Here is an 11,919-nt window from a genome sequence, read left to right on the forward strand (position 1 = left end):
TACGTCTATAACTAGTTTATCTTATCCCTTGACCTGTACGTCTATAACATGTTTATCTTATCCCTTGACCTGTACGTCTATAACATCTTATCTTATCCTTTCACCTGTACGTCTATAACATGTTTATCTTATCCCTTGACCTGTACGTCTATAACATGTTTATCTTATCCCTTGACATGCACGTCTATAACATCTTATCTTATCCTTTGACCTGTACGTTTATAACATGTTTATCTTATCCCTTGACCTGTACGTCTATAACATCTTATCTTATCCCTTGACCTCTACGTCTCTAACATGTTTATCTTATCCCTTGACATGTACGTCTATAACATGTATATCTTATCCCTTGACCTGTACGTTTATAACATGTTGATCTTATCACTTGACATGTACGTCTATAACATCTTATCTGATCCTTTGACCTGTACGTCTATAACATGTTTATCTTATCCCTTGACCTGTACGTCATATAACATGTTTATCTTATCCCTTGACATGTACGTTTTTAACATGTTTATCTTATCCCTTGACCTGTACGTCTATAACATCTTATCTTATCGCGTGACCTGTACGTCTATAACATGTTTATCTTATCCCTTGACCTGTACGTCTATAACATCTTATCTTATCCCATCACCTGTACGTTTATAACATCTTATCTTATCCTTTGACCTGTACGTTTATAACATGTTTATCCTATCCCTTGACATGTACGTCAATAACATCTTATCTTATCCTTTGACCTATACGTTTATAACATGTTTATCTTATCCTTTGACCTGTACGTCTATAACATGCTTATCGTATCCCTTGACCTGTACGTCTATAACATGTTTATCTTATCTCTTGACCTGTACGTCTATAACATGTTTATCTTATCCCTTTACCCGTACGTCTATAACATCTTATCTTATCCCTTGACCTGTACGTCTATAACATGTTTATCTTATCCCTTGACCTGTACGTTTATAACATGTTTATCTTATCCCTGACATGTACGTTTGTAACATCTTATCTTATCCTTCGACCTGTACGTCTATCACATGTTTATCTTATCCCTTGACCTGTACGTCAAATAACATGTTTATCTTATCCCTTGACCTGTACGTTGATAACGAATTTATCTTATCCCTTGACATGTGCGTCTATAACATGTTTATCTTATCCCTTGACCTGTACGTCTATGGCATCTTATCTGATCGCTTGACATGTACGTCTATAACATGTTTATCTTATCCCTTGACCTGTACGTCTATAACATCTGATCTTATCCCTTGACCTGTACGTCTATAACATCTTATCTTATCCTTTGACCTGTACGTTTGTAACATGTTTATCTTATCCCTTGACATGTACGTCTATAACATCTTATCTTATCCTTTGACCTGTACGTTTATAACATGTTTATCGTATCCTTTGACCTGTACGTCTATAACATGTTTATCTTATCGCTTGACCTGTACGAATATAACATGTTCATCTTATCCTTTGACCTGTACGTCTATAACATGTATAACCTATCCCTTGACCTGTACGTCTATAACATGTTTATCTTTTCCTTTGACCTGTGCGTCTATAACATCTTATCTTATCCTATGACCTGTACGTCTATAACATGTTTATCTTATCCCTTGACCTGTACATCATATAACATGTTTATCTTATCCCTTGACCTCTACGTTTATAACATGTTTATCTTATCCCCTGACCTGTACGTCTATAACATCTTATCTTATCGCTTGACATGTACGTCTCTAACATGTTCATCTTATCCCTTGGCCTGTACGTCTATAACATCTGATCTTATCCCTTGACATGTACGTCTATAACATATTATCTTATCCTTTGACCTGTACGTTTATAACATGTTTATCTTATCCCTTGACATGTACGTCTATAACATCTTATGTTATCCTTTGACCTGTACGTCTATAACATGTTTATCTTATCCCTTGACCTGTACGTCTATAACATGTTTATCTTATCCCTTGATCTGTACGTCTATAACATGTTTATCTTATCCCTTGACATGTACGTCTATAACATGTTTATCTTATCCCTTGACCTGTACGTCTATAACATCTTATCTTATCCTTTGACCTGTACGTTTATAACATGTTTATCTTATCCCTTGACCTGTACGTCTTTAACATGTTTATCTTATCCCTTGACCTGTACGTGTATAACATGTTTATCTTATCCCTTGACCTGTACGTCTATAATATCTTATCTTATCCCTTCACATGTACGTCTATAACATGTTTATCTTATCCCTTGACATGTACGTCTATAACATGTTTATCTTATCCCTTGACCTGTACGTCTATAACTTCTTATCTTATCCCTTGACCTGAACGTCTATAACATGTTTATCTTATCCTTTGACCTGTACGTTTATAACATGTTTATCTTATCCCTTGACATGTACGTCTATAACATCTTATCTTATTCCTTGACCTGTACGTTTATAACATGTTTATGTTATCCCTTGACATGTACGTCTATAACATCTTATCTTATCCTTTGACATGTACGTCCATAACATGTTAATCTTATCCCTTGACCTGTACGTCATATGACATGTTTATCTTATCCCTTGACCTGTACGTCTATAACATGTTTATCTTATCCCTTGACATGTACGTCTATAACATCTTATGTTATCCCTTGACCCGTACGTCTATAACATGTTTATCTTATCACGTGAATTGTAAGTCTATAACATGTTTATCCAAGAATGAATGATTTTTAGGTCAGGTGAAATTGTGTTTAACGTCGCGTCCAAGATTAGTGCACTTATATAGCGACATGCATGCACATGTGTGTGTGTGTGGCTTTTTCTGCAAGTCCGGACTGATGCCGATTTAGGGTGTTCATTAAAGATTTCCCCTGACCCACTTCCGACGGACCTAGTGGAATGAAACTTGGCATAGGTATTAGTCTGTCTCAACATAGGAACCACCAAGAGTTACACACTTCTCCCATCGTTTTATGCAACTATGGAGACCTCGCTTGTAGAAGCCCTCATTTTGCGTTTCAAACCAGGACTTGACTTCAGAAATCAGTGTTTCATCATCTGTGAAACGTTTTCCCTTCAAAAATGACTTCATGGTTGGAAAGAGGTGGAAGTCAGATGGTGCAATGTCAGGAGAGTAAGGAGGATGTGGAAGGATTTCAAAGCCACAGGACCGCGCTTCTGTCTGGGCAACATGAGAGTTGTGTACTGGAGCATTGTCTTGCAGGAGACGGACACCCTTGGTCAGCATGCCACTCCTCTTAAGCTTGATATCGTCCCGCAATTTCCACAGCAGTGAAGCATAATAAGCTCCTGTAATTGTGGTACCCTTTGCGCCAAGAAATCCATCATCACTACTCCGTGCTGGTCTCGAAACACCGTGAGCATGACCTTGCCTGCAGAGAGTTGGGCACGTGCCTTCTTTTCCTTAATGCCGAGCACCAGACAGGGTAACAAGTACCATCTTCTAACGTCTTTTGGTATGACGCGTCCGGGGATCGTATCCCCGACCTTCCGCTCTCCAGGCGGCCGCTGTACCACCAGACCACGGGTCCGGTCACTATGTTTTTGAAAAAATATAGTTGGAGCTTCACCGAAACATGAATTAGACTAAAACTGTAATATTTAAATTATGGCATTTGTCCTGTGTATAAGTCACAGAACTACAACTACACTACAACGCAAAAGTTTGTGCTCAGCGCTTAGACCTTATTTTTCCGGTCATTTGATCAGTGTACGCGTCCACTCGAAATGTATTCTCAGCTCCCAAACTGCTCGTGAGGCGCTACAAGGTTAACAGTGCTCCTTCACTGATGGGTGACCAGAGACATTTTACTAACAGAGTCGCTTTCCCGAAGTGACACCACACGTGTAACTTGTGCTTCGCGTAATGTTTGATCAATAAACGCCCGTTTGTACAATGCTCCTGTCATAATAGCATCCAGAAAATCATTTTGACATGATTATTTGATTTGTGATCAACTTGCATTGTGTCTTTTTTCTTGTTCAAATCTACATTGATATGTACTTGCATTTGCTAGTTCGGTAAATACTGGACTGTTTCCGTGGATCGTTGCTCATGATATCCATCACTGGGTTGTTTGGTCCAGACCCGATTATTTACAGACCGCCGTCATATAGCTGGAATATTGCCGAGTGCGGCGTAAAACAACAAACCAAACCATAAAAACGTGGTCACATGGTAGAGCGTCCGCCCGGAGGGCGGGAGGTCCCCGGTTCGATCCCTGGCCGCGTCATACCAAAAGAAATTAAAAGATGGTAATCAGTGTTGATAACAGTGTGAAGTTCCTTACTCCCAATTATACACGCTTTTAAATAACAGAAGGATCATTAAGGCGTCTGCAGTCTGTATTGTTCTGACCATCCATGACGTCATACTAAAATAGCTTGCCTGTATAAACTGTAAATATCCAACACCTTTACTACGCAATACGGGGGTAACCGCGCAAAAATAGAGCAGTGGTCGAGTGAGCAATAACTGGATAAAGGTGGTTGAATAAATAGAGACTATCTCACCATTGACTAAATACACTTGAGACTGAAAGATTAATCTCAAAAGATTTCGTTTCACAAGGACTTCCTTCTGGCCTGCTCTCATTCTTTTCTTATGTATTGTCTTCACCGCCCACTTACTATCAGCAGGACAGGTGAAGGGATCGTCTACTCATTGGAGTTCATGAGCATAAAAACTGCCTTGCACCGGATTATCCCGTGTCGTCCTTTGATAATAAAGATGTCCTCAGTCCATTTTGTTGATAGTATCTTTGAAATGCATATCTCAAATGAGACAGACCTGTTTGATGTCACCTTTGGTTGATTGGTTTGACTGATGCCGATGGTGCCTGTTGGGTCAGAATATATCTGATACTGCCAATGAATAACTTGACCATTCGAACTTTACACAACTAAAGAGATATTAATGGATTGCTGGATAATGAAAAGTAACTATCTATAAATCTTTACTAAACGGAAAATATTATATTTTATATTTTAAGCATTTATATTTTAAGCATCTTCCACTAGTCTGTTATAGCAATGTCACTTTTACGAAATATAAAAGTTTGCTGCTCACTAATAATGAACTAACTTTATTAGATTCATTAAGACTTCGTTGTATCAAAGAAACATGTTACTGAATGGATACTGTTTCACAATTGTCTTGTCATCAATGTTAAAAAATTACCGAATTAAACCAACATATGGTGTTAGCCAAGTGTAGGCCTTGTATCAAGTCATATATTCCCAGGTGTTTGAGCAGCTGGTGACCGATCATGACAAAGGCAGCGAAGAGGCCGAAGAACACCAATATCCCAACTTTTAGATCATCTACTGTCATTTGCAAAGCATTCATAACGAGAATAAAAGCAGTTCCAGTAATGTGGGCGCAGATTGAAATTGTCCATATTGATTGTGACAATTTATGTAATTTGATTGCTGCCTTTTCCAAGATCTTAGAGAGAAATGGGATATTGGAGACTGGACGATAGTTCTTTTAGCTGATTTCTGCCAAGGTTCTAGTTCTTAATTACGGCCGCATTCTTGAACAACCTTTGTACTTTTTTCCTGAATGAAGACTGATATTTATCATGTTTGTGATGACAGGGAGCAGAACATTACAGAACTGTCATAACAGTTACTTCGGAATATGTTGTTTGCTTGGACAGTACTAGTTGTTCAGACAATGGATCAACATGAGTTAGGTTTTCACTGCTAAACTTTGTGGTCAGATGGTCTGATCCTTAGCCAGTCGTGACTGGCTATCGCCAGGGAAGAGCAATTTCCTTGTGTTTTCAGTTTTGCTTGAGAAGTACTGGTTGAAGGATTCCGACAGTGTTTCATCATTTTCAGATGTAGGAAGTTTCTGTGACACTGAATAAGATTTAATGCACTCCGAGGATGGTCTCTGACTGCATTCGTCTGTTGCCAACGTGTCATAAACACCAAATGGTGTTTCTTTGGACGTTAAATTGCCTTGCAACATCACGTTGACTCGATCCTGCTTCAAGCATACCAATGGCTCGCAGACGCTCATTTTCGGACAGGCGTGGCATTTCGTAATGTTGAATAATTGCGTAGTTTTATTGTTTTTCTGAGTGGTTGTTGTCAGGACGTTGCTAAACAATGCATATGGAATCCCGTTAACGCACATGTTGCATGCATAAAAGTCAACTTTTGCATGGACTGTAGCAGTTGCGTTTTTGTGACTTGTACTACAATATTGAAAACCAAACTTTACTTGTTTAAAAAATACACTAAAATATTGGTGTCAAAGGAACTTTTGTTTTTGAGTATATAATTGTTAATGAATTATATATTTCTCGTGTACAACCGCTGGCGGTCCCCCAGCTTAAATAAACATTGGTGTTGACAGTGGCGTAGATTCTTCGTCGAATCGTGTTGGCCCAGCAGCTGTTCATATTTCTCCTTGATTTCTTTTGCTGGGATGGGGTACCCATATACAGCAATTTCGCGCAGGTGTTATAACTGTAGGTCTGTCAGAACGTGGTCGATCAGCATTGAACACTGCTTGCTGGTGATGTTGGGTAAGTCTTGTGATAATTAGATGCCATTCCTTCTGTCTGGTTACAAAAGTTGCAGGGTTACCACCCCTACATTCAAAGGGCCATACTTCATGCAGTCGAGGCACTTAGAGTGTTCAGCTTCTGGTGTTTATATAGTATTTCTGTTTGGATAATCTGCAATATTCAAACCAACGAAAAAAGAAGACGGAAGCTAATCTGAGAAAACCCATGGACGAGGATACAGTTAATATAACTTGCCCACAGTATGCAGATCCTAGTGGACGTTGACGCACCCCTCAACACGCACATTCACATGACTTCTTCAAACAGTTGTAAATTGTCGGAAGGCTTTGCACTGTACTGAACGACATTTACCCGTGTAACGCTGTTCGCTATGTACCCTGGCACAGTTTGTGTGTCTCTTATCATTATATGATAAAGAGGTTATCACGCTTGTGTGTTTGGGGATGGTAAATATCCTGTATTAGGAATAAACACTATGCCAAGGCTCGCTAAATACAATGTATATTCCTAATGCAGGATATTTATCTCTCTCTCTCTCTCTCTCTCTCTCTCTCTCTCTCTCTCTCTCTCTCTCTCTCTCTCTCTCTCTCACACACACACACACACACACGTATGTGAAATTTGGTGAGATAATCGAGTGGCTTCAATGTAGCTTACACACATATCTTATATAGTGCTGTGGATTGTGAAATATGGTGAGATAATCGAGTGGCTTCAATGTAGCTTACACACATATATCTTATATGGTGCTGTGGATTGCGAAATATGGTGAGATAACCGGGTGCCTACAATGTAGCTTACACACATATCTTCTATAGTGCTGTGGATTGTGAAATATGGTGAGATAATCCAGTGGCTTCAATGTAGCTTACACACATGTTTTATATAGTGATGTGGATTGTGAAATATGGTGAGATAATCGAGTTGCTTCAATATAGCTTACACATATGTCTTATATAGTGCTGTGGATTGTGAAATATGGTGAGATAATCGAGTGGCGTCAGTAGCTTACACATGTATCTTATATATGGACATAAACTTGGGGTGATAAATGAGTGATTACCATGTACTGATACCATCTTATTTTCTGTGTCGAATTTTTGTGTCGACAGCCTGTCAATATTCGAATCTAGACCAGGCAAACGAATGATTAAAAACATGAGCATCGATCCACGCCATTTGGGCCACATGGTTAAAAAACATGTTGACAGTTTTGTATGCATGTAATTAAAATGATCTCACTTTTTCATCCTCTGGTTTTAGAGCAGCATTCAGCCACAAATCAACGTTATCTTGTACAGCAATGCCGCCCTTATGGCGACTGTGTACCAGTCCAATCAGGATTGTCAGGTCCAGACTCGCTTATCTAGAACGCCGTCATAAAGCTGGAATATTGCTGAGTGTGGCATTAAGCAACAAACAAACGAACAAAACCCATAACGATGTTCACTTTAAAGCAATTTGAAAACCATTTGACGAGTGAAAAGCAAAATCTGATAAACATATGTATCTTGTTGTTATCCCCATCAGCATGTTTTTAAAGCACGTACGCGATGGATAATATACAGGTTTAGAACCCACTAAATTGTGAAATGCCGTCTTCAATTCGTTCTGAAGATCAGGAGTGACACAGAAAAAAGAACTCACCCATGTATGAATACAGACTAAAAAGGGTTCTTATATATTTTTAAAATATTTTCCATAAGAGAATATGTGTAAAAGTTGGGATATATTTTAAGTTGAGGAATACCCTTCTAGCTCTCCATTTCTCACACGGCCATTCCCCTCTACGTAACCTATTATTCCTAACATTTGTGTACAGCTTGATATTGCATATGATATAACTCAAGTAATTTATTATAGAAAATAAATTATCGGAGATTATTCAAGCATCTGGAAGGACAATGTGGTGTACAATATACGTATACAGATTGAAGGGTGAAACATGTTAAGAAAACAATCCATGTTTTGGACGCAGATTGGTTAAGCTTCACTCAGTAAGGTCTGTACATTGGTCTTTTCGTCAAAAGGTCGTATAATATGCGTGTATTTTCTTCACTTATATCCTACGTAATCCTGGTATTGCCGTAGGTGTGGTGCCGTGGTGGTTCTTTCACGTAAGTGACGCAGCCGTATTAATCTGTCATCTCTGCTCCAGTCGCAGTGATACGATGTCGACCGGATCTGGGAAGGTCACGTGTTGTCACGTATGTCTGATAAAGGTCCCACAGTCTTGTAATGGTGCTCCGAGACACGTGACCATACATGTAGATATAGTTGTGATAGTTTACAGTGGATAAAAGCCATGCAAATTTACACAGATGGATCTGATTGCCCAGTGTCCAGTCGCGTTGGTTCTTGTGTCTTCATTGTCAATGAAAAACGAGACATTTCTATAAGATTGGCTGCTTACTTGTCAGTATTTTCTGCTGAACTTGGAGTAATCATTGAAGCATTGCGTTGGATTCATTTTTAAGGCCTGTGTCTGCGGTCATTTTTAGTGACTCTTTCACTGCTTTACCAGCAATTCGGGTAGGATCTATCCCAGCGAGGCAGGACTTAATCAACATTGTTCTCCCCCTTTTTAATGAACTAAGTAAAGATCTGTTAGATGTTGAATTTTCATGGATACCTGCTCATGTTGGACTGCGTGGTAATGAGAAGGCTGATAAATTAGCTAAAGCTGCATTAGACTTGGATGAGTCAGTACAAGATGATACAATATTACCTTCTCCTGCAGAATTAGGCACAATCAGTAAGATCCATGTTAAAACTTAATTGCAACAGAGATGGGCATCATCCTTAAAAGGACGTCATCTCTATGGCATCGAGCCTTTTTATTAACACAATCCAATTTATCTCGAAACAATTGGAGACAGGAGGTTCTCTTAACCAGACTTCGTCATTATCAAGACATTTCTGCACATTGTACAGTGTGTAATCAGCTTGATAATGTAGCTCATTATTTACTGCATTGCCAAGAGTATGTAAATCAGCGTAAGGCAATGGTGGAGTCTCTAACAGTTCTCAATATTGACCTCTCATTGGCTGGACCTTTATGTTCTAGAAATATCGTTCGCGATGACGTTCAGATGGTTATTCTTGCATATGTTAAAGCAGTTTTACTACTTTATGAAATATCTAGGCACTTAGCAAACCTTTATTATGGGCAAGGTGTAAATGGGCCTACTTGCCCGAACACCTATAAAACGTTTAATGATCAATCAATTAATCATAATCGATGGCACTAACATCAACCAGAGTTTTAAGCCAACTCATTGCTGAGTATTTTTTAATAATGGCTTGTATTGTGCACAACCACCAGTAGTTAAAGCGATGACGTAAATCCTGCCGGGGTATCATGCAGGAAGCCGAGGTACCATAAGTCCCCATGATCCCTAGCGAGGTGGCCTAGCTCTGGTTACTGGTGGCCTACAGCCCGTGTTTTAAACTGTATAAATAATATTGTCATGCCCAAATATGTTTGAAAAAATATTTATAAACATAACCTTGAATCAATGACTCACATTTGAATATATCAACTTACTCTCGTCGCTATATTGCTGAAATAATGTTAATGCGACGTTACGTTTTAACTCACTCACACACTAGAGAAGAACGAACATGGCAACTATGTACGTCCACTGTAGTGGCTGATGAATATCATTGCTTTTTAAAATGTAAATTCTTTGCTCTCCAAAGATCTCTACACATCCCCGAAAATTATAAGTTCACCTATACCCATCAATTGGCAAGACTATTTTCCAACAACAGCGCTAAACACAATATATGTAACGTATACTCATGACTGAGTTCTAAAACCTTTCACCCTGATGTATATTAAACATGCAAGTCCCATGAAGATCTGGGGTAGAATAGGTCTACCCGTACTTCCCATAAAGGCGACTTTGTTTGTGGATCGGGTGGTCAGGCTCGTTGAGTTGGTTGATTCATGTCATCGTATTCCAATTGCTTAGAGCAATGTTCATGATGCCAATCACTGGATTGTCTGGTCCAGATTCGCTTATTTACAGACCGCCGTCATGTAGCTGGAACATTACTGAGTGCGTGGTTTCACAACAAAGTATGAATACAGTGTCTTAAATTGTTCTATGAATGTTTAGGGGGCACAGGTGGCCCAGTCGTCTAAGGCGACGCGATTCGCTGTGCAGAGTTGCGTCCCTTGGGAACGCCGGGAAACCTATGATTGTGGGTTCGAATCCCGGTTCGCCCCGATTATGTTTCTAGGTTTGTCAGCACCTTCCCCGTGCTCATGGGTTTCACCAAAGTGGTAAGCGTATGAGACCTGCATCATTATATACATATTTATATATATATATATATATTAGTGTATTTTTCAAACAAGCAAAAGTTTAGCATCGTGCTGACACCAACCATTCAGAAAAACACCAAAATTACACAATTATTTAACATTACGAAATGCCACGCCTGTCCGAAAATGAGCGTCTGCCAGCCATTGGTATGCTTGAAGCAGGATCGGGTCACGTGATGTAGGACAATTTAACGTCTACAGAAACACCTTTCCATTCAATTCAGGAACACGCCTGGCATGATAAAGTAAATCTACAACTAGAAACATTTAATGCCAAATTTTTATAATTATTTCATAGACGTTTATTTCTATTGTGTTCCTATAATAATGACACTGTTTTGTTCCTATAATAATGGCACTATTTCATACCTATAATAATGGCACTATTTTGTTCCTATAATAATGGCACTATTTCATACCTATAATAATGAAACTATTTTGTTCCCATAATAATGGCACTATTTTGTTCTTATAATAACCGTACTATTTTGTTTCTTTAATAATGACACTATTTTGTTCCTATAATAATGACACTATTTTGTTCCTCTAATAATGACAATGCAGCAATAGTTCCCCTACCATTGGGCATTGTTATTATTTTTTCAGTACATTAATTATACAAACACTATAGAAAATAATAATCTGACTGCAAAACTGAAAAACGCGTAAAATAATACTTCGTGCAAATGTCATCAAATATCTTAAATAACATGAGTTTTATTATTTGTCAGCGTTTTCAGTTAAGTACGTTTAAAACGTAATCTCATGATAACAGAAGTCTTGGGTGGGCCATCAAACATCCTGACAACCATGTCTCAACCTCAAACCCGTTTAAATATCCATGTGGAGAATCGACAATCACGATAGAAATTCTTTAAACACTAGCTGACCTGTTCAATACTGAAACGCAATATGTCACGCTCATATGTTGCAGTGTCGCTCGTTTCCTGTCATGTCTTTAGCTGTGGTGACAGTTTCCTCAACTGACACTCTGATCGTCT

The sequence above is a fragment of the Haliotis rufescens genome, unplaced genomic scaffold (genome assembly GCF_023055435.1).
Source record: "Haliotis rufescens isolate VD_foot unplaced genomic scaffold, xgHalRufe1.0.p SCAF_6, whole genome shotgun sequence".
NCBI lineage: Eukaryota > Metazoa > Mollusca > Gastropoda > Lepetellida > Haliotidae > Haliotis > Haliotis rufescens.